General features: G+C 46.1%; 1 long non-coding RNA gene across 1 annotated transcript; it reads left to right on the plus strand.

The window, feature by feature from the left end:
* The first annotated feature begins 1,360 nt into the window (after positions 1-1,360).
* Positions 1,361-16,400, plus strand: LOC139074953 (uncharacterized). The gene is made up of 5 exons (XR_011524983.1): positions 1,361-1,594; positions 8,135-8,431; positions 9,053-9,227; positions 9,739-9,850; positions 16,164-16,400. It is a non-coding gene; the product is annotated as an uncharacterized lncRNA (long non-coding RNA).
* Positions 16,401-24,646: the final 8,246 nt, after the last annotated feature.

Below are 24,646 nucleotides of genomic sequence, written 5' to 3' on the forward strand. Positions count from 1 at the left end.
GCCCCAGAAGTTTTTAATTTTGATGTAGTCCAACTTAGTTTTTCTTTTGTTGCCTGTGCTATTGGTCTCATATCATGCTTAAGTTTTACAGATGCAGGCCCACCACTGGGGATCTTGTGGGGTCCAGCACTGCCTGTGAGTTTAGTTAATTCTGGGCTTAGTATTAAGAATCTCACATATCCACAGAAACGAACCACATTTTCCAACATCAGCTTTTCCAGTTTAACGAAGGTGATATTTTGATCTCCATCGGAATCGTTCCTTGCCTTTTTCTTTGATTTGTTTGATACTAATTTATACCCTTCTCCCGATACCAGAAGGAAGCTGGGAGAATAATGATTTTCGGATGATGGCTGAAGAATGCACAAAAGTTAACTAATTGAAGGGAGAAGACGAGGACAAATCATTCAAGGCAGAGGGAAGAGAATAGACAGATGTCTTGTACATGAAGAATAATGTCATTGAGGAAGTGAAAAAAAAACATAAGAGGGGATGGAAAAAGCAAAGAGAGGAGAGCAAAAAGGATGGAGGGAAAGGTGAAACTCTAGCCAGGAGCACAGCCGGAGCCCCACATCAGTAGAATCCTGGAGGATATCCTCTGCCCCTCAACACAAAGAGCTAAGCCTGTTTTCTGTGATCCCTAAGGGTTTTCACTCATCGCTTACTCTCGTTCCCGGGTATGATTAATAGAATCATCAGATTTTCCCCAGAAGTTGAGAATTCCTATTGAATAATACAGATAAGCATGTCATTTTGCTGCCACCAAAGGCTTTGGTCAGAAATGCTTTAATTGGATAAGAAAACTCCCTTCTGTCAAAAATGGGGGGGGGCGGGTGGATGGTGGGGGATCACAGAAAAGAGGCAATACAAATGAAACTAACAAAATAAAGTGTCTGTATGGAGTGGAAGGGAGAAGGCATCAAAATTCTTGTCCCCTTAAAATTGTCCTAAACAACGAATTCCCCAAGATGCATTTGGCCATTAGAAATAGAAACACTCTCCCTTTATCCTTGGAAAGGGGTTGGAGGAGATGACCGAGGAAGATGTTAATAACAACAGTACCTCTCTCTGAGTGCTCCAATCAACCCACAGTACCCAGGATACACAGGAGCTACACCATCATAGTTAAGGCTCATAACTTCCCTAGGAGGGTGGGTACCACCATGATCCCTGTTTTGCAGATGAGAACAGCAAGGCGTAAAAGAGGTGAAATGAATTCCCAACAGTCACCACACCAGTGGGTAATAGAAAGGTTTAAAAACCAGGTTTGTCTGATGCCAGAACTCCTGTTTCTAATCATTGTGACAACAGCCTTATTTGCATAAATCCTCTTCCAGCGAATAGAATGGGCAGTTTTGGCAGGCTTAGACAAAAGACTGTCCTAAATATGAGGTTTTCACATTGGTTTGTCCCATTATTCAGCTAACTAAAGACCCTGATGACAGCCCTCCGAGTATGTACAAGATTCTACTGCGTGACTGGGAACACAGAGGGAGAAAGGGAGATGAACTAACAGTAAAGAAGGCGTGTTTGGTGAGAAAAAAGAAGACTAGGAGTAGAAGGAAGAAAAGAGGGGCTTCCCTTCCCCCAAAGAGTATGTATTTTAATTAAAGCTAGCTAGCCTGAATTCTCTTTTTCATCCAGACATTAGCTTCTCCCGCCCAAAAACCCAAAGCAGAGTTAAAGAGAGAGATTTAGAAATCAGACTAGTCCTTTCTCTTTCGTCCCTTCTTTAACGCTAGTTTATGGCGCACCCCTTCTGTGCTAGGCACCGTTCTTGGCATTTGGAATAGATCAGTGGACCAGACAAAGCTCTCTTCCTGCAGAAAGTCCTACTGAAGGGAAATAGACAATGTTCTATTGTCTGTGGGCACAGAGGGTCTAAAATAAATCTTTCTTGTCCATGATGCCAAATATGGTCAATGTAATAGCTACCATTTGTTAAATGCTTGCCTGTGGCAGACTCCATTTTAGACGTTTATCTCATTTAATTCACTTGAAACTCTATGCAGTGGACACTGGGAGAATCCCCATTTTACAGACAGGTAAGCAGAAGCTTAAAAAGGAAATCTGTCTAAAGGCCCACAGCTAGTAAGGGGCAGACCCTGGATTTGAACCCCAGTAGCCTGATTCCAGAATCTGTGCCATTAAGCACTAGGTAGACACCAACTCCTGGTATTGGGTTCCAAGTTACAAACAACCGAAATGGACTCTAGTTAACTTAAATAGAAAAGGGATTATCAGAAGAGTGCCCAATAACTCACAGAGTCAGAGAGGAAATAGAAAATTAGACTTTGAAAATGGGAAAGAATCAGCAGAAACTAGACGGCCAAAATGATAGCTAAAGTGTTATCCTGAGGAAAGTCCAGTGAGAGAGTCTCTACCTCCCCCACAGCCCGCGTGTTTGTGTCAGCAGCTCTAGATTCAAGGTCCTAGGGAGGAGCACGTTGCTGGCTAAACATAGGTGTAGGGCTCCTACTGCATCCTCCAGGGATGGTAGAAAGCAAATATCTTTTATTGTCTACAGCAGAAGTGGTGGCCCAGCACATCTCCAAGACAAGCTGATTCCCTAAACACAGCGGGAGGAAATACTGCCTTCACAATCTTCTGTCATATTGCTCCATTCCCTGCTCTATTATTTGCTTAATATTTCTTTTCAAACAGATCCTGCATTTTTATTTAATTTCTTTTCAAAGGAAACTTTATATTACTGCTGAGAACAGGGGTTCGATGTGCTGGCTCTATTTCCTCTCCTAATAGTCATTAAAATAAACATAAAGCCCTGGAAGTTGTTTAAGTTCCGCCCAGGAACCACCCAAGAGTGTCCTGTGCTCCCAGAGACGCGGCTCTAATATAAGCAACCACCTTCTTGTTTCCGTGAGGTTGGACGAATGGAGAGTGATGTCCAGAGAGCCCAGAGAGCGCTCCACGTTTATCGCTAGAATTCAGAGTCAGGAGCCTCTAGGAAATCTTCCTTGCAGTCTTTCCTCTTCCTTATTTGTGCTTAATCGAGCCCCCAGCTCCTTTTTTCTTGGCCCACTCAACACTGGCATTGAGTAGCAAAGACGCAAGGCAGGTGGCCCCTCCTTGGGTTGCATATGTGAATGCCCTCCTCTGCAGTTCCCAAAATGCTATTTAGGCTTAACATTTATTCTCTTTTCAGGACCGAATTCAAAGTCTCTTACACCCTCCCTACTTCCCTCATCCTAGACCAACAGACTGTCAGACTGACCAAACAAACGGGCAAACAAACAAACAGAGGCCTTACCAAAAAGGGGCGGGGGCGGGGGGGGAGGAATGGGAAATAGAGGCGGTTTCGTTCAGGAAATGCAGTCCTTTCTTCCCTTGCAGCTGAAGTGATGAGCAAATTTATTTAGACAACATATATCCACCTAGGAACTACCCTCGCACCACAGGATGTAACCGCTGCATAACAACCACCTGTCTGTCTGCACACAAAGTCCTGTAGACAGACCTGCTGTGAATGCAAAGCAGGACACCCAGCTGGAAGGACAAAGGCCTTTGGAGGAAGCTGAGGAGAAGATGCTACGCATCCCTGCCCCGCATACGGACTCCCTCTCCCTCCTCCTGCTCCTCCTCCTCTTTCACCTTCTTCTTCTTCTCATCGCTCTCCTTTTTCTCTTTCTCTCCGTCTCTCTCTCTCATCTCCCTCTCTCTCTTCCCCTCTTTTCTTCCTTCCTACCTCTCCTAGAGGAGGTGGGTGGGCACGTGGCCAGAATTCATGGCCTGGAGAACCCTGGATAGAATTCCAAAGGTGCTGCCTGGGAACAAAAGCCGCCATGCTGGTTTCCCTGAGCTGAGCGAGCTGCTCTCAGCATCTCTGATCTTTCACCCAAGAGATGGGCAGGCCACGCGAAATTCTCTCAGAGCATTTAGTCATAAATCCTCCTGCTTAACGTAGTTGACTGAACTAGATAATCAATGAATTAATAAATCTCGCTGCTCTAGAATAATACATATGCCAACACAGCAAGAAACTGGAAAAGCACAAGGGAAATGAAGAAAGCGAAGAGGCTTTCTCTGCAAAACAAGACAATTTGCTTTGAGTGCAGCATAAGTTCAGCAAACATCTGCTTATTCAGAATACAAGCAACCGGGGAACCCAAAACAAGCAGAAAGTTTTCTTGGTATTTTAAAAGAATGGTTGATGCTCTCAACCACAAGATGCTCAGGCCTTCTAAGATCTTAAGTGCTCTCCGAATCAAAAGAAGATTTTTTTTTCCCTACAGAGTGTGTTCCATCTTTCTGAAAATTAGCTATAAGAGCATGTTCTTTGGGGCAGTTCTTGGTTACTGTGGATATTTTGTCTGCCGAATAATTCACTTCTCAACGATTCCAGGGCACTGGGGTGAGGGAAACAGTGTGTAAACCATTGCACTGGGTTTATGCTGGGAGGGCTGTGTTATGGTTTAAAGAACACTGAACTGGAGTCTAGAAAACTAAGTGGGAACCCTGGTTCTTCAATCAGCAGAGACATGAGTATTTGGGCAAGCCTCTCAGAGCCTCAGCTTCCCAATCTGTATAATGGGAAAATCGCTTGACCTTCACAATGTGGCCGTGAGGATGAAATAAGAAAGGTTGTGTGGGGGTGCTTGGGATGTCTCAGAGCAGCATTCAAACGCCAGGAATAATTACCGTCATTTATAAAGAACACACTCTCAGGTTTGAGTTATTCTCATTCTCTCTCTTTTCTCTCCTCCCCTCTCTCTCTCCCCTGGGAGCATAATAATATTCGTAATAACTATTACTCATGGAAATTACATCTCTCCATTAGTTCTTATTACAGAATAAATTTCACTGAAATTCATTAAAATAGTTTAGGCAATATACCTACTTTTAAAGGGTTAGTAATCAGTATTTTATCTCACGATGTTGGTCTAAGGGGGGAAAAAAGCTAGACTTGAGATATTTCATGAGCCAATGTGTCAGGAAGGTGGGTTTCCTTAGATTTAGCCCGCTCCTTTCAAACTGTCCATAAACAAAGACAGAGGGAGGGCAAGTCGAACAACCATGAAATACTCCACAATTAAGCCAACGTCAAGATCTCTACTGTGCTTACAAAGGTTGTAATACGTGGAGAAGAGAATGTCTTACAAACTCAGTATCCACCCAAATGGCAAGTTTACATCTGCTTACTTGAAAGGAATGGGAAGCTTTTGAAACTTTTTCCTATTATTCCTTTGTCCTTATGGAATGGGCAACTGACATAGATGGATGATAGATAGATAGAGAGAGAGATAGATAGATAGATAGATAGATAGACAGATAGATAGATAGATGGATGATGGGAAGAGAGAGAGATGATGATAGAGAGATAGATGATAGAGATAAGCAGAGATGGATTCCATTCAGATGGATTCTTTCCTCCATCCACGAAAGGACACAAGACGCAGGGACTTAAGAAGAAAAATATGCAATATGGCTGATTTAGAAGGAACCTAAAAATAATCTTACCCCACCTTCTCATTTTTAAAAAGGCACTGAAAAAGGAATTCACTTACCCCAGGTCACAAAGCCAAGACTGCAACTGTTACTAACAATAGCAAATAGTCATTAGGCACCTACTTTCTACCAGGTTTTGCACTAAGCTCTCTACGTGTTGTCTCGTCTAATCTTCCCAGAACCACCAGGATGCAGTCTTGCTAGTCAGGAAACTGAGGCTCAGAAAGGTGAAGCAATGCAGCCAAGGTCACTCAGCTGTAAGATGCAGAGACAGGGTGGGAATCTGAGAGGCACACTGAGCTACATGGAACCAAAGACTCATAGTTTCCAATTTACTACAAGTTCCCTTTATATACTTTAATCTGAAATTTTAATTTAAAATATTTCTTTCATTCCAGTGGTAACTGGTATATTCCCTTTTCTTAATGAACATACGGAAAAAATAATTCTCTCCCCAAATCGCACATTCCCTTTTTTCTAGTAAAGTCCATCGCAAGCACTGAAGATTAGTTGAGCTGGGGCCGGACCACCCCATAAATAAGTCATGCCCTGGCTGAGTCTGTGTGGCTGTCACTCTATATATAACAGAAGAGACAGTGTCAGGGAGAAGCCCACACTCACCTCTGTGAGCACACGTTTCCAAATTGCCCTTGACAGGTTAGGAGCGGAGCGTCTCAAAGGGATGCATTAAATACGGCCAGGAGCGCTCTGAGAGTCTGCCTTTCCGCTTCCTGGGGCTGGTGCTTTGATTTCTTCCAGTTCCATTTGGTTTTGCCTTTACTACAAGAAGGAAGGAAGCAGTGAGCAACTCCTGGGGCAGCTGGTCTGGCTGCAGGGTTACTCTCCTGGCCTCTGAATCTGGGAGAACAGAACTATGAGTTGACGGGGTACACGGTCTCTGAGGCTAAGAGATGTGGGTTCAGATCCTGGCTCTATCATTTACCAGCCGGGAGGTCCTAGGCAACTTCCTTAACTCAAGGTTTATCAGCTATGGAATAGGGGTAATGATGCTCTCCTCCAGTGGCTGCAACGAGGATAGAATAAGTGTGTTAGTAATAGCCAATGTTTATTCAGTGCTCACTACATATTAGACTCTTCATTAAGCGCTAAACATGTGTGTATCACTCATATCATTCTCTCCAAGATAGGAAGCATTATTATGCCCATGTCACAGATGAGGAAACTGAGGCATAGAGAGGTCATATAACTTAGCCATTGTCTCATAGCAGGCTTCACACCAGGCAGCCTGGCTCCAGGCTAAAATCTGTTAGTGAAAACACTGTCAGTAGGGTGCCTGGCACATAGAAAATCCTCAATAGGTCTGTTATCTTTTGTCATTGAGCTGCCTCCTAATTGCTCACCTATTCAGAAAGGACGATCCTCAGGGTCTTGGGGAAAGAACAACAAAATTAGCATTTTTTGATGCCCAGCTTTGTGCCAGATGGTTTACTTATACTTTCTTATATATCTTCACAGTAATGCTGTACAATAAGTTCTATTATCCCCATTCAACTTGTGCGGAAGCTGAGGTCAAAGAGGCTGAGGGACTCTCCCAAGGCAGATGGGGGCATCAGGATTGAAGTCCAAGTCTGTCTAACTCGGAAGTCTACACCGTACTGACAAGCCCTCATAACGTTCACCGTCTAAATCAAACAGATCTTTTCCGCCTCCCCCACTTCACCGTGGTCTTGTAAGACAGCGCTTCTCAAACTTTACTAGGCATACGGATCATCTGGAGATCTTGCTAAATGCAGATTCTGATTCAGCCAGTCAGAGATGGGAACTGAGATTCTGCATTCCTGACAACCCCCAGCTGAGGCCGTTGCTGCTGGTGTGTGGATCACAGCTAGAATAGCAAGGATGTGAGAGAGTCCTTCAGCTCCTCCGTCTTTTCTCTCTTTGCCACTTGTGAGTCAAGAGGCTTCTAAGGTTGTAGAATTGAGGCTGGGAATTATTTCTACCCTCTTGAGCTCTGTGGAGTCAGGTTTTCCAAACCACCCCTGCCACCCACCAGTGTCGGCCCCACCACCAAACACATACACATACGACCTCTCAATCTCTCTTAAATTTGTCTGTCTTTCTGTCACATGGTTATTATGCACATTTCATATTAAATCGTTCCCATGTCAAAGGAAAACTCAAATTGTTATTAGGCATATTTAACTCCAAAGGAGAATTCCACCGTAAGGCAAAATGCAGTCATACCACCAATTTATAAGTGAGTAATGATTTAAGTAATGATAGTGAGACTGTTGGCATTTGGTTGGACATGGTTAAATCTTTTGCAAAATATTTCCTTTCCCACTCTCAAATTTAAACCTAGGAGAAGTGTTTAAAGGAGTCTCCATGAGGTGGCCCTCTCTTGCTATCCCAGGATGTCACAACTGAGGACCTTGCTGTCCGGCCTCATCTCCGTATATGTTCGCCAACCCTCTTTGCCCAGCTGTGCTGGGCTTTCAGCTCCTTGATTGTCATGCTCATTCCTACTACAGGGCCTTTGACAATGCTCTTCCCCCTTCCTGGATTCTCTTCTCCTACCTATAATTCCTGGAGATCCCTCTGTCTCCAAGCCCAGAGTTTCCCTCCATAAGGAAGGGTTTGTGGTCAGGACACATCCTTTGATCCTGTTCGTTGTTCTAAGATGTTGACTTCATATCCTAAATCTCTCCAGGTGGGCCAATCCTTTTCGGTGATCCAGAAAGAAGAAAAGAAAGCAGTCAAGGTGAAAGAATGTCACAATGGCTAGTAACCCGGGCAACTCACCGAAGCCACTATAACGACCTCCGTCATAACTCGGCCAAGGATTTCCTCCATGGATCAGTGCCAAGAGGGAGGACAAGTGAAGCAATGTGAACTCGCAAACATTCCACTTATAGACGCTGGTTACAACAACGCTAATAGAAGAAATAATAGGCAGGCACCACCACCAAGAAGTTCTTGCAAATAAAACTCAACGCATCCCTTTTAGGTCCCTGATTCAAACTTTTCCAATGATCTCCATTACTGTTCTCTAAGAAAACTTCCCCCAGAACCCCCCCAGTGATTTTCTGTCTTGTGATTGTGAAAATGCCAAAACTGAAACATCTCTTCCTCTGTCTCATGCTTGGGTCTCCAAGTCTCTCTCTGGCAAAGACTGAGTCTTCTTGACCATCGATTGCCTAATTCTACTGATTCAATACATGCTGTTTATAATAGCAAAATAAAATATACAAAATATTCCCTAACACATACAGTCTCTCCCAGTTATAACTCACTTCCTACTGATAATTATTATAAGCAAACACTTGATGTGTGCCAGGCAGTGGTCTTAGCACTTTGCAAATACTAACTCATTAAACTTCAAAATAACGCTAGTGGTAGGTATTGTTATTAACTTCCCTATTCTCCAGATTAAGCAACTGAGTCACAAAGAGGTGAAATGATTCGCCCAATGTCACACAGTAAGCGATAGAGTTTGAATTTGAACTCCGGCTGTCAAGATCCTACACTCTGAAACCACTATACAATGCCACTCTTGTTTACAGGATACATAGCCACGCTTATTGCTTAACCTAATAATTTCTCCTTATCTTAATTCATCTAACTCCAGATCGGTACATTCCAACATATGTCATTTCAAATTGCCATGGAAATTTGAAGAAGAAAGACCAGCGTGCTACGAGAAAGAGAAACAGTGGGGATCTAATTTTGATGGGGAGAGTAAAGGAAGCGGCGCTCTGAAGAATGAAACTTGAACTGGGAGCTGACAGATAAGGGGCAAGCAGGTGAGACCCAGGGTGAAAGAATATTCTAAGAAACAAGAATAGCTTGGCCAGACCCCAAAGGCGGGAAAGTGACTGGCATGTTCAAAGAACTGATCTCCATGGTTGGAATCGAGTAAGAAGAGAGTGCTGGGTGTGTGGGCAACTAGTGCAAGGAACTTGACAGTGAATAGGGACCAAGAACCAGTAACCACCAAGAAGTGGAGCTAGGAACTATTTTTGTTTGGAGGATGGGCAAGGCTGGAGGGCATTTGAATGTTTAAGGGGTAGTTGCATAGAGAAGAAGAGGCTTAGATGCAGAAAAGAGAAGGAAATGGTGTTCTATTAAAAGCTCCCTTGGTGACCCCACTAGGCCTACGCTTCGGAGGTGAAATGAACACGAGCTGACATGATCCTTGAGGGAAACTCACCAGAATGACAGAATTCTGGAAGAGAAGACAGAATAGTGGAGTGAAAGGAAAGAAGGGAAGTGAGGGAATCCCCCAGCCTTACACCAACCCTATTTTCTCTCCAGATCCTCTTTCCACCTTTTCCTTCCATCGTCATAATGGAAGTCCATTGGATGACGTAATGCAGATAACACAGCTGCTCATCCGCAAGGTGAAGGAAACTAAGGATCAGAGTGGGTGAGTCACAGGGACAGATGGCTATGTGCTTAGCTGTCCCTGCCCCTATCCTACGGAACCACACGTAGGACTCTCTGAAGGGGTGCTGGGCCGAAAAGCACACCAATTCAGCCACAGAGCCTCAGCTCACACCCATCCCTTTAAAGGGTCTTGTTCGGGCAACCTCGTAAAGCTGCAGAATATGGCTTCTCTTTCTTTTATACTGGAAGTGTCAGGAGCCTCTCCAGCCATTTATTTGATGGAGAGGTTCCTAAATGTTACGGCAAATGGCCACATCAATCTGGATCATAGCTGAGCATTGGTGTCTCCGGGACCCTGAGACCTCACCAACCTGCAAGGAACTTTTCCTGACCTCCAGACCACGCTCTGCATGGTGGACATGCAGAACAGGAGGGTCATGTGGTGCAACGGACTCTGGCCTGGAGATAAGGGGCGCTGTGCCTTCGCCCTGACTCTGCTGCCCGCTGTGTGGCCTTGAGGAAATCACTTCCTCTCTCTGGGGAAGCTTTAACTGGAAGGGAAAAGAGGCTGACATAAGTAGCCCCAAACATGTGCACACAGACTTTAGAAGCAAGTGCATCCTTTCAGAAGTAGGCGATGCCAGTGAATTCCTTCACTCCCCCAACTACGGTTAGAGCTAACTACGGCTACAAGCCTACTTATTACTGTGTCACAAGCACAAAATCTCAGTGGTGTACAACAATAAGAAGCTACATAGCTCGGACATCTGCAGTTTGCCTGATGCAGGCTAGCTGGGCTGGCTGATTTAATCTGGGCTTGGCTGGGCTAGCTGGCTCTGCTCCGTGAGTGTCATCCTCTTGTGGCTCCAGGAGATCAGCCCAGGTGTATGCTTCTCGTGGCGACGGCAGAGACACAAGAGAGCAGGCAGAAACAGGTGAGGCCCCTCAAGGCTCAGAATCCAGGACTGGCATGCTGTTACTCTCGCCTTATTCTATGGGCCAAGGCAGTCCACGTGGCCAAACCGGAAGTTATGGGGCAGGGAAATATACATGTTTTGGTGCAAGGAGTTCCACAGTTATGTAGGACAGAGCACGTGCAGAGGGAGGAACCATGAATGGATCCACCTGCCCCACCTCGCCTCCATCAGGCCAGCTGCCTCACTGTTCTCCCCTCCAAGTTGTGCCCCCACCTGGAATGATCCCCCATCGGGCCATCTACACTCTGCCTATTCTATAAGTCCCAGAGCGGTAGACCCCTCCTCCACCAGGAAGCCTTCTCCAGCCCCACAGTTGACCACTTGAGCTGTTCTAATCCTCTGGCTTTAGACAGAGCTCCTCTCTCTCTGGCCAGCCCGTGACGGCCTCCCCAAAGACCACATGGAATGTGTCTCTTTCAGTGTCCCACACCTGGAGCTCAGTCAACGGGAGGTGGATTGGGCTGTCTGTGAAGGGATGTGGCAAGGATGCTCAGCTTTCCTGCGAAGAGGAGGAAATCTTGATTGTCTCTGATATAACTGGCCCACCTAAAACCCCGGGGGAGCTGAATGGTGTGATTCCCCATCCGGGGTCCTTGAGTGGACCCACCCCGTGGTTCACCAGTAGAGGTGCTGTACTTTGTCATGTTGGCCCCACAGCAGCTCTGCTTGGAATCGATTCCCACAACGCCCCCTTCAGTTTATACAAAGAACCTTCATCCTCCTGAGAATCCAGACCTAGTTATGGCATGGGGCTGAGAAGCAGCATCCCAGGGTCCCTCTGGAAGACCTGGAATCTCCCGTGCCAGCCCCAGTACCCAGAACCTCCTATTCGAAGAACCCTTCCCTCTACAGAATAAACCTCTGCACAAAGACAGCTGAAGTTACGGACCCACACACCCAGACCTCAACTTAGATTTATTTTGACCCCCAGCTACAAATATAATTTTTTAAAAGTGAGAAAATTAGGTAGAACAGGAAAAAAAGGTAGGAAAAAACAAAAGATGAAGCCAAGAGCATGACTAACAGTTGAAATTAATACATCACCTCCCTGATAATACCCAGTTCTTGGGGTGCTAGGAGGAGTCAATGATAAACCACACATGAACAGCCCCAGTTCAGTTTCTGCCACAGAGCCCAAAGGATGAGCCTCCTTCCTTGCACTCTTTGAATCTTCCTTATCAGGCTCTTGGATTTTCAAGGTCTCATTCACCTCTGGCTACAGAATTAGACCTGGTGGGTCTCAGAATAAATACTGTCTGATCCTCACAAAGATTCCTTCTCGTCCTCCAGGTTGCTGTCTCAACTCCTGTCTTGCCACTGTCTTCAAAGTCAGAGGCAGCCCCGCCCCCTATACTCCAGGCCCTATATCCTCCCATCTCTTCCCTGTTAACTGCCCAGGGACCATTTTGCACACACCTCTCAGCAGCAGCTGCAGCAGACACTGTAAACCTGTGAGCAGAATTCATTAGCTCCATAACAGGCCCTGGTCCTCACCCTCCTCAGCACTCCCGCTTCCGCGAGGCATCTGTGGGGCTCTGGTCGAGAGGAGAGAGAGAATCCAGCATCCCCTGGTGCTCCGCAGTGGCTCCAGGGGCCACCTGGAGCACATCAAAGTGGGCTCCTGGCTTTGCAGGCACGGACTGGAGCCTGGCGGATGCACTTCAGGCCTGGCCGTGCCACCTCTGCTCAGAGTACAATTTAGGGCATTTTTTCCGCACTGCTCTGCAAAGCGGGGACCTGCAGAGATTCAGTAATTGACATCCCAAGCCATAGGACGCCCTGATCCCCGCAGAGCGCCTCGTTACTCTAATTGTTTGGAGACCCGTTTTCATATCCCAAGACCAGGGGCCAGAGACTGTGTAATAACCTGAAGGCAACAGATATTAAACTTTCTCCTTGCCTCTGCTCTGGATGGAAAGAAGTTTTCCATTTCAGCTGTGGCAGCAGGGCAAGACGATTCCAGGGACACCTGTGATCGAGGAAGCTCCTTCTAAGACGTCAGGTTGCACGGGAAGAAGAGATGCATCAGGGTCACCCCAAAGTGGCATGGCTGGCTTGGGGAGTCATGGGTACTGGAGGGGTTCCAGCCAACCCCCTCAGTCAAGGCAGAAACCTTTTCATTAGCTATGGTTCTTCTTCCTCTCTCCCTCACTGACTCATCGATCAGCACGTCAGTTCCTCAGCTCATCTCTTACCCAGGCTGTTCTCTCAACTCATCCGCCTAGTTCGAGTCTCCAGCCCTCTAAACCAGAGATCAGCAAACCACAGCTCATGGACCAAATCTGGCCCTTCATCTGTCTTTGTCAATAAAGTTTTATCGGAACGAAGCCATGGCCATTTGCTTACATACTGTCTATGGCTGTTTCTATGCTACAAGGGCAGAGTTGAGGAGTTGCAAGAGACTGTGTGACCCACAAAGGAAAACATACCTACTATCTGGCCCTTCAGGAAAAGGCATCCCAGGCCCCGCCCCTAAAGCACCGCCAATGTGAGTTCAAGTCACTCACCTCGCTCAAGATGCACCAACCGTTCCCCCTGCCGAACAGGAAAAATTGAAATTCCTTGGCATGTGTGCAACATCCTTTACGCATCAGTCCTTAGCTAGCTCAGACACTACAAATTAGCAGCCCACGGGCTTCATCGAGCCCATATATTTCTTTTTTTGTCCACACAGAGTTTAAAATATTAAAGTGCCAACTTTTAAAAGTCATAAGATTATACATAAAAACTCAGATTTCTGACTTACCTTGAAAAATAGGGAATTCTGGCAACACGTGGCCCCCATTCCCACATGGCATCGATCAGCCAGAATCAACACACACCTGCTCCCTTTCTATGGTGCCTGTGCTCTCCGGTTCACCACAGACCCCACCACTCCCTATTGTCCTGTACCAGGCCTGCTTCATGCATGTAGGCATATGAGTCTGACACCCCCTGCCCTTCTTTCTTTCTTTACCATTCAGCCCTCTTCCTAGAACTATTTACTATAGGTGTACCAAAAGACTGAGCGTCCCCAAAGAAGACACATTGTGTCCCACCTCCATACTTTTGCACATGCTATGCTCTTGAATTAGTCTGCTAGGGCTTCCATAACAAAGTACCCCAGACCGGGTGGGTTAAAGAATAGGAATTTATTTTCTCACAGTTCTGGAGGCTGGAAGCCCAAGGTCATGGTGACAGCAGATTGGTTCCTTCTGAGGCCTCTCTCCTTGGCTTGTGGATGGCCGTTTTCTCCATGTGTCTTCACAGGGTCCTCCCTCTGTGTGTGTCTGCACTCTGATCTTCTCTTCTTATAAGGACATCAGTCATGTTGGATTAGGGTCCACCCTAATGACCTCATTTAACCTTAATTACCTTTCTAAGGACTCTATCTCCAGGTACAGCCACCTGCTGAGGTCCTGGGGGTCAGCATTTCCATACATGAATTTGGGGGAGATACAGTTCAGCCCATAACACCTCTCTCCCAGGAACATCCTCCCCTACCTTACTCATCCAGCAAACGTTCACCCTTTCTTCAAGAAGCAGATGATGAGGCCTCCTCTGACAGCCCCTGCAGAACTTATATTTCTTTGCAACTTGTGCACATTCTCACTAGAGAACTATCACCTTGCACTGCAATGATTTCATTCCCCTTTTTTTCCCACTGAAATGTGAGCTCCTGGGGGTAGTAACCATTTTTTTTTCATCTCTATTCATTCAATAAATATCCACTGGGGCACCACCACATGCATGGCACTGTGGAAGCCACTGAAGACAGAGCAGTGAACAAGACGAAGTCCCTGCCTACATGGAGTCTATATTTTAGTGAGAGAATGACGATAAATAAGTCAATAAACACAACTGGAAAATTGCACAGCACTCATGCTTAACCCCTTCTAGGTGTGCAAACAGCAGTGAATGAACGCTGTGGGGAAACACGCACCAGAAGGGTCTAGACGTCTTAGAACATTTTCAGATTTGGATTTCTGTGATTTTTTGACTCTGAATTGTTGAGTTATTATGTAGCATGTCAGGCAGTCTCCCCTTGTCCTAAAAGCTAGTGTCACTACCTGGGGTCACTGTGTCTCTATATTCCTCCTTAAATCATGGGACCCAACACCATCCCTAGGAAGAGACGTGAGGACCAAGACAAAGCTAGCAAGCCTCAGAGTCCCCAGAGCCAAGGTCTGGTTGCCAGTTGCCAGACCCAGAGATGGACTCTATTTTCCTGTGTGCTACTTTTGGGTAAATTTGTAGGGGGAAATGGGAGTGGGGCACTGACTAGGCCTAAGAGGACCCCTTCTGTGTAAATGATGCCCATTTCAGGAGCATCACAGACTAGATCAGCCTGGAAGGAAGTGATGGGCAATTTCTGTACATTCTCTAAGTGATCCATGAGAAGTGGTATACGCCACACTGGGACCGCCTACTCTGCTAAAAGCACAGAGCCAGCGGGAACCTCAGTGTGGCCACCCATAATGTCCACTCCCTTCCTGTGCTCTGTGATTTTTGAAAAAATAAATGCTATTTGGGTACCACCATATAAAAAAAATTCCCATTATAGAAAATTTTAAGTGCATTAGAATGTAGGCACAAAATTCACCCTTGGAACTTCGTGTTCTCACATGTTTATTCACACAGATGAAATTCAGAATCATTTTTATCACATAAAAATGTGTTAAATTTATAAGTCAATGTTAAATTTATAGATGAGCAGGAATTGGCTTAGAAACCCTGGGCATCCCATTCTAGATCACATTTAGTGGTCTTCTATAACATTTAGTACGTTTTATAAATACATTCCAAAATATCCTACATATAAGTAACTATTGCTAAGTGATTTATACTATTGTTGTCCACTCTCACTGAAATCTTTAAAAATTATTATATTTTCTTACCAGGTAATTGTTGGTAAAGAGAAGATAAAGTTTAGCTGAACTACTAAATTCTCTTATTACTTCTAGTAGCTGTTAGTTGATTCTGTGAGATTTTCTATGTAGTTATTCCTATCTTTTTATATAATGATTATTTTGCCATGTTCTTTCCAATATTTATCCTTAGTTCATTTTCTTCTATAATTGCATTGGCGAGCAATCCTAAGGCAGTTGAAATAATGACGGACAGAGTAGTTTGTTCCCATATTCAGTGGAAATGCCCTTAGTATATCTACGCATCAACAGGCATAATATCAGTTGGCTGTTGGTTTGGTATAGATTTTGGGGGGGGGGGGGTGTTACATCAAAAAAAATGCATTTTCAGATCCCAATCATCATATTATCAGTAATGGATAGATTTTATCAAATATTTTTAGGGATCTACCAAGATAATCTTAAGATTTATATGATACATTTTCCTATGCTATAGATTTCCATAATCCTTTATTTTCCCATGTTACAGGCCAGCAGTGGAATTACTGGATCAAAGATATAAACATCTTCATAAAGCTCTTCATACACTTTGTCAAACTGTATCCCCAAAAGACTGGGCCCACTGATGCTCCCCCCAGCAGGGGATGAAATCCCCATTATGGTAAGCTCGCACCAGCATTGTGTTTTAACAACTAAAATCCCTGTTAAGTGATATGACTATCAAATGTTGGCTATAAAATATACAAGATATATCGTCTCTTCCCCACTCTCCTACTGCAACTCTTAAAAAGTAATTGTTGGTCCTCAGGTTTATGGTACCTGCCGACGTTTCATAAAGATTTAAACACAATTCCTCTGGGAGAACCCTTAAAGAATATCTGGCACAATGATGGAGAAATACTTTGAGGTCACAGAACTATAATATTCTGAAAAAGTTATCGACCCTCTTCTCAGAAAAAAAATGTGCAGACAGGTAATTTTCACGATTTCCAAAGATTCCCGGATCTCCTGAAGCTCATCAGTGGGGTGTCACAGACCCACAGTGACAACGTCTGACCTCTCCTGACACACCCATTTTACAGATAAGGAAAACTGAGGCCAGAAAATTCTGCTTTGGTCAAAAATGAAAACAAAACTAATTTTTGACTTGTTTTAAAGGGCTTTTCTAGAAATATTTGAGGAGAAAAGCATATATTGGTTTTCTGCTTAAAAAAGATACCTTCACTTTGAAAAAATGAAAATATTTGGAGAAACGACGGCATTGTTGAACTAACTGAGAAGCTTCCCAGGTGAATACTTTAAGGAAGTCCACACCCATTGTCACTGAGTGAATCGGAAAACGCGCCCGAGCAGGAAGGAGGAGATCCCAGGTCTGGTCCCAACAGGCCAGAGAGCGAAGATCTACCCTTGAATAACTCATAAACCCCATGAGCCTCACTTTCCCCATTGGTGCAATGGGGTCATAATAGGGTTGTAAGCTGTAGGGGTTGTGTGTATGTGCTGTATACGAGTGTGTATTGTGGGTTGTGAGTTGCATGCGGTTATGTGTGTGTTGCATGAAGGTTATGTGTGTGTTGAGGATTGTGTGCACGTATTGTAGGTCATGTGTGTGTATGTGTGTTGGGTTATGTGGGAGGTAGTAGGTTGTGTGGAGGGGGTCATGGGTTGTATGCACATGTGGACTGTGAGTTGTGAGGGTGGGTTGTGAGTTGTTGGGGAGTGGGGGATAAAGCTAAAGGGGTAGGCTGAGCCAGACTGTGGATGGCATGGGAGATGCTGCTGGTGGCCCACTGGTGTCCCTTCTTCAATGCAAGACCCCTGGCCTCCGAATGCCAGCATCAGCATCTCCCTGCCTGAGGACCTCCTCTGGGTCTGGGTCCCACTTTGGCCCCATCCTTGCAGCCTAGATGCACCAGTGTATTCATGCTCTCTCCCCCAGAGGTCCCCAATCAATGACTGACAAGAGTTGGAGGATAAATACCCCAGCTCCCTCCCCCAGGGGAGCTGACTCTGAAGTGCATACTCTACACTCGTCCCTGGAGTTCCCCACAGGATCACCCTCCGACTGTCCGCGGTGTTAACATGCTTGATGACAACACTTTATCGGTAGTTTTCCCTTCCCTGTTTCGCTTCCACACCCCTATGTGGGGGTTTCCTGAGATTCTTCCCAAATAAATGAGCCAGTCTCACACCCATTATGTCATTGGGCCACTTATGGCAAACCCCAGCTTACACAGCCTTATAAAACATTCTGAACTTGACCCTGAGGGTGATGCACAGCCATGAGATTTATTAGGAAGAGGATCACACAATCCATTATGTGTTTGAAAAGTTAAATCAGGGCTGACCCCATGGCATAGTGGTTGAGTCCCACGCACTCTGCTTCAGCAGCCCAGGTTCGGATCCTGGGCGCAGACCTACAACACTCATCAGCCATGCTGTGACGGTGTCCCATATATAAGGTAGAGGAGGGTTGGCACAGATGCTAGCTCAGAGCTAATTTTCTTCAAACAAAAAAAAAAGAGAAAGATTGGCACAGATGTTAGCTCAGGGTGAATCTTCCTCACCAAAAGAAAAAAAAAGTCAAACAAATGAGACCTAAGGCTCCAGCAACTTTCTATAGTGCCCAATTCACACCCCGAGGGAGGTGCATATGTCATTCATGCACAAAGCCCCCCAGTCAAGGAATGGGTGCCAGGCAGGGGTGGTTCCACCTTCCAGGGGGCCTTGAGACTGCAAAGCGTGTGACTCATCTGAAGCCACACAGCCGAGACTTGGGTTGGAGTGACCTGCCTTGCAGCTCCATTCTCGCCTGGATGCTCTTCCAGTAACACCCTCAAAAGCATTTTGTCCAAACCAGTCGAGAAGAGGACCAGCTCAACGCCTGACAGTCAGGGGCTGCCATTTCTGGCGGACACTGCCACTTCTGCTCAGCTTTACTCGGAAAAGGGAGACCAGAGCCACATCCGTCCGTCCTGCCCTCAGACAGGAGCGAGAGGCCATGTCCTTTGCAAGTCAGGCAGCTCCTGCGAACCTGCTCGAAAGCCAGGCATCCATGCCATTACGAGCTTCTGGCCCTGCCCTCGTGGCGCTCCTGGGGAGCACTGTCACCATGAGGCAGGTGAAGCCCATGGAGCCTGTCCCTCTGAGCGTGATGGACAGCGCAGCCCTCCTGGCTGAGGCTTCTTTGAAATGTTTCCGTGACAGTCTCACCCTTCAGTGCGAGTGAGGAAGGACAGAGCTGCAGCCTTGGGACAGCTGGAGGAGGGCGTCGGAGCAGCGTGGGCACGCGTGGGAAGAAAAGGGAACTGAAGAAGGAGATGAAGCACCTCTAGACAGACAGGATGGACAGGACCCCGCCTCTGCTGTGGTGGGGCTGCCAGTCTGCTTCCTGGAGCTCCTGGGAGGGCTGGCATGGCCAGAATAACAGTGGATGGCACTACACAGACTGGGTGCCAACCCTAGATATTCCTACTGTCTACGTACTCTTAGACAAATTACTTAACCTCTCCATGCCTCAGTTTCCTCCCCTATAAAATGGAGCTAATAAGACCTATTTCATAGCATTGCTGAGAAGCTTAAATGACACAACGTCTGTGAAAACCCCTAAGATGATGCCTAACACATACTGTTAAACCCTCCTTCCTTTCGCATTACGATAACTAACATTGGGGGAGTAATAACCAAATGCCAGGCACTGTTGAAAGGACAGGATAAATATTGTCTCCTGTGGTCCTCAACCCCCTGGGAAGCAGGTCTTGCAATTCATCCCATTTTATAGATCAGCAAACTGAGTCAGAGAGGTTACATACGTAGCTGTCCTGAGTTCCGGCACTTGCAGGGGTTGGGGCCAGGATTGAACTCAGCAGCCCTGACTCCAGAATCCCAGCTCTTCACCATTCCGCTTTCTCCCCCACTTACAAGAAAAACAGGAAGCCCACCTTCCCCAGGAAGACCACTTAGGTACCATCAGGCGTCGACTGCATTAATCACTCGTCTACACCGAGTTTTCACGAGATGCCTACAGTCGAGTCAGTGGTGCTATATTTTATAGCTCTGGCTCTAAAATCAAACAAACCAAACTGATGATGCTGGGCAGTGGTGGTTCGCGAGGTGTGGTCCAGCGACCAGCAGCATCAGCATCACCTGGGAACGCATCAGGAATGCAAATCCTGGGCTCCCAGGCCAGATCCACTGAATCAGAAACTCTGGGGCTGGAGCCCAGCCATCTGCGTTTCACCAAGCCCTCCAGATGTCGCTGGCGGACCCGGAGGTCTGAGCACCGCTGCTGTAGAAGAGTATCTATTTTCACCCCACAGTAGCTACAAAGCAGGAAGATATCAATAAACAGACAAATGAATTGTAACATTGTTGTTATTTTATTTCTGGCTGGGGTTGGTAGGAGATGGGAGTCATGGACATAGCCGGGGAGGGCAAACAAATTCATTCATTCATTCATTCATTCACTATCCATTTTTTGAGCACTGACTACATGCCAGGCACTAGGCTGGGAAGCGTAGCGTATCGTTATAAAGACAGATGTGTGAGTTTCCTACTTTGACCATCTAATGATCTAGGAGGGGAGGCCGTCGTGTAACACATAATTCGTGTAACACATAATTACACAGTTCTTAAGCTGTGCTTGTAGTAAGGAATATGAAAGAGAGAAGGAGGGAGTTGGGAAAGCGTAACGGGGGCTCTGATCTAATCGTGGAGGCCCGGGACAGCCTCTCTGAGACTGTGACATTCGGGTCAAGACAGTGTGCAGTGAAGCAGTTTGAGAGGGGACGATGTGAGGGGGAGTTGGAACAAGTACCCCTGGTGGGGAGAAGCCTGTACAAAGGTCCTGGGGTGGGGAGGTGCCCCATGGGGTGGTCTTAGGTGCACCCCCATCAGAGCCCTTTGGACCAGTGTTTATGTTAACCTCTCTGCTCAGGGTTCCCACCCTGAGTGATGGTGCAAAATTAGAACCTGCACCCATGCACAGGGCCCCGTGGGATTCCAGCTTCCCTCAGGGGACGTTTTTCCCACCCACAACCCCAGACAGAAGCTTGGCTTGTTTGCTGCGCCCCTCAGCCAGCAGGTGGAGAGTTTCACGTTCCCATTTCACAGATGGGTAAGTTCTGCAGGAAGCCAGGAGCTCCACGCACACGGGAGACACCTGGGGCCTGGCTAGCTACAGCTCCCGCTCATCACTCCAGCTTTTAGCTTCCTCTTTATTTCTACATTGAAGTTCTCCTTTCTTTTTTCCAAGCTCAGCTACATTTCTTTTTTCTTGTTATATTTTACCCAGAATTTCTCTGGAATTAAAGAGAAGCAATAAGAATGGATCTGCCACATCAGCACCACCCGCTCTCTTTACTTTTAAAATCCCCAACATCTACATCAGGCGCCATCGCAGTGCACTTTGGGAGTATCACATACGTGCCATCCGAATCTGAACCGCACAGGAATGTAATCTCCATTTGAAGAATTTCGCTACAAAACTGCAAACTTCCTGCAGGCATGAGCTTACTGGCTTGCTCGCCAATACTCCGAGCCTCTAACCCAGTCTGCGGCATATCGTAGGTGCTTGAAAAATAATTTTTAGGGGATAAATGAGTTCATCGTTAACCTTCATGCAATCCTACAAGACAGATCGCGTGGTTCCCCTCTCAGAGATGAGGAAACAGAGGCTGAGAGTGTTAGGTGACTTACCGAAGGTCGATCATAAAGTGAGTTGCAGACCTTGGATTCAGAATCAGAGCTGCTAGATCCCAAAGACGGTGCTTCTCCCCAAACATCATGCTGCTTCCTCGACAGCCCAGAAACTCCAGGAGGGCTGGGCTTGTAGGTGAGGGCAACTGGATGCAAAATAGAGCTGCTTCTTTCTGCCCTGAGTCAGGACAGTGTCTGTGTGATTGAAAATGAAGAGTGTGAGTGCTGGGGCATGGAAGAGTAATTGGGCTGCTGACAGAATGAGGTGAGTGCAGACATCCATGCACTGTCGCAAGAGAGGAGATCCTCTCTTCCTGATAATAATACAGTTTAATCTTTCATGAAGATAGCACCAGCTCTGCCCTGAACTATAAAGACCAGCAGGGTCTTCCAGATGAAAAGTCAGCTCAGAGTGGTCCACGTGCCCTCAGGGTCGATCCCTGGATGACGATCTCTGGTGCGCGCCAAGTGGACCTCTTAGGGGCCAAACTGGCACCAAGGAAATCACAAGCAGGCAGACGGAAAATTCTCCGTGACACTCAATCTGGGAGATGCACCTCAACTTGCTGAGACACCCAGAATTCTGAAACCTCGGCAGATTTGAAATTTTGGATATTCCCTCATCATCCTACGAGTCGAGTGAAAAGCGGGATGTAAATTGTATTTCACGATGCTTTCAAACCCGGTTAGAAGCAACGTAAAAATACGTGCAACATGAAAAAGACAAAAACGACAGGCAATACGTGAGAAGTTGAAGGGGGAGGACTCAAACGGGGTTTTCCTCCCTCGTTTTCTAGATTGTCTTTGATGAGGATTATTTTAGGCTGATTACTTTTAAAAACTGCAGACGGGAAGGAGGCTCTGAGGAGTAGAATTTACTTACCCTAGGTTAAGAGACGTTTACATTGTAAAGGAAATCTCCATCTGTAAAGGTGTCTCCTTCTCTGTACTGGGAAGAAGTGGGGATGACCTTATCTCTAGAAACTCTTAATCAATGCCAAAGGCAAGGTCTTAAATCTGCATCTTGTTTACTGTACTTGTGTGGTAATCTCCCATGATCGACTCCCCCTCCTCCCCCAACATCCTACTTTGTCTTTAGCTAAAAATAATATTTAAGGTGGTGGCTTCAGCCATTTACTTAATCTGGTTTGATTCTTATCTAAAGTTATAGGACCACTCAATAACCAGACCCTACCGGCACTGATACCATTTTAAGAACCTTTTTCACATATTCTTTCCTTTGTCTTGTAAAGAGAGAACTCACATACCTATGCCTCAAATTTAGCCCTACCCTCAACCCATGTTTGCAGCAGCTCTGACTGCCCATGGGTCCTGTCCCCATGCTATTCCACACCATAAAAGAGCACAACCGCGAGACCTTGAGAGTCCAAGAAATCTTTCTTTCAACTCCTTGGCTCACCAACCCCGCATCAGTCTTCATTTTCATTAATGAGCTTACCTCTTATAAATAAAACAAAATTCCATTTTAAAAGAATATAATGAAGCTTGCTGAGGAATTGTTATCTAGCTCTTTCGTTCTGTTTTGTGCAACCTGAGAAAGCGTGCATTCTTAGCCTCATTTTACAGGTGAAGGCGTTAAACCCTGATGGGCTGAATAACTTGACCAGGCTACAGCTGGCAAGTGCAAAGCCAAGAGCCAAGGACTAAAAACAAAATCTTGGCCTACTCTAAAGTGGTACTTTCCAACCTTGACTGCATGTTAGAATCATTTGGGAAGCTTTTAACATTCCTGATGTCCAGGCCACATCCCAGACCAATTAGATCTGAATCCCTGGGTGCCAGATCCAGGAGACAGTATTTTCTAGATGTCCCCAGTGATTACAATGTGCAGCCAAGACTGGGGACCAGTGCTCAAAAGCCTGTGCGTTTAACCACTGTTGCTTCTTGATACATGGGACCTCTGTCTCCACCAAAAGAGAAATATAAACAACTTTTTACAAGCCTCTATATCAACAAACATTGCCTGAGCACCCACAGAGCACTATGTAAAGGTTAACATCTCCCACTCTTGGGCAGTGACACCAGAGAGCAACAGGGGGTGAGCTGCTTATTCACACAACCAAACAAGTAGGCAGAGAAGAGGAAAACGAGGCCCCCTGGGAGGGCCAGCTGAACAGATCTGAGACTGGTTCGTAGGCAAGAGGTCTAAGCCAGTGCACACATGGATCAACAGAGGTCAGAGCACCAGGCTAAGGGACAAGAACTGAGCCAGCACAGAGTAATGACTTATAACATTAAGCACAACAAAACTCATTTATGGAGCCCTTGCCATGCCTGAGGGATGGCTTGGATTACTGCTCCTCTCTCCTTCTTACTGTGGGTAGGGTGTACTTCCCAGCCCGGTCAATTGGAGTCTTGGCCACGTGACTTGCTTTGGCCAGTGGGATGGAAGCCAGTGTTGACATAAGCGAAAGCTTGCGATGTGGCTGTGTGTTTGGGCTTGTCCTCTTGTGCTCCTGCCTCTCACCCTGGAAAGAACAGGGCTTGGGTAGCTGCTGGTCCAAGGAGGATGAGAGACACATGGAGTAGACCTGGATGAACCCACAGCACTGGAGGCAAGCCCAGTCACGTCAGCCAGCAGAGCCAACGTGCAGGTGCATGGGCAGGAGATTGGTGCTGTACTATACTAACCAGGGTTCTCTGGAGAAATAGAACCAATAGGTGATATATATATATATATATATATATATATATATATATATATATATACACACACATATACATATATAGTCAGAAGGCCTGAGAACCAGGAGAGCCACAAGTATAAGTTCCAGTCCAAGGGCAGGAGAAGACTGATGTCCTAGCTCAGGCAGTCAGGCAGGCAAAGTTCCCTCTTACTCAGCCTTCTTGTTCTATTCAGCTCTTCAACTGATTGGATGAGGCCCACCCACCTTAGGGAGAGCAATCTGCTTTACTCAGTCCACCCATTCAAATGCTAATCTCATCCAGAAACACCCTCACAGACAGACTCAGAACAGTGTTTGACCCAATGTCTGGGCACCCCACAGACCAGTCAAGTTGACACATAAAATTGTTCATCACAGATGCTTATGGTAGTATATGCCACTGAAATTCTGGGGCGGGGGGGGGCTGTTTGTTACATGGTGTTATGGCAGCAAGAGCTGACTGAGACACATGACTGCCCCATTTCATCCTCTCCACAACCCAGGTGGGTAAGTCTTGTCACTGATCCCATTTCATAGAGGAGGAAACAGAGTTTTAAGGTGGTTAAGTAACTTGCCTGAGAGGAGTAGGTGACGGATCTGGGTTTCTGTTTACAGGGCTCTGTTTACA

This window comes from Equus przewalskii, chromosome 12 (genome assembly GCF_037783145.1).
Source record: "Equus przewalskii isolate Varuska chromosome 12, EquPr2, whole genome shotgun sequence".
NCBI classification, from domain to species: Eukaryota; Metazoa; Chordata; class Mammalia; order Perissodactyla; family Equidae; genus Equus; species Equus przewalskii.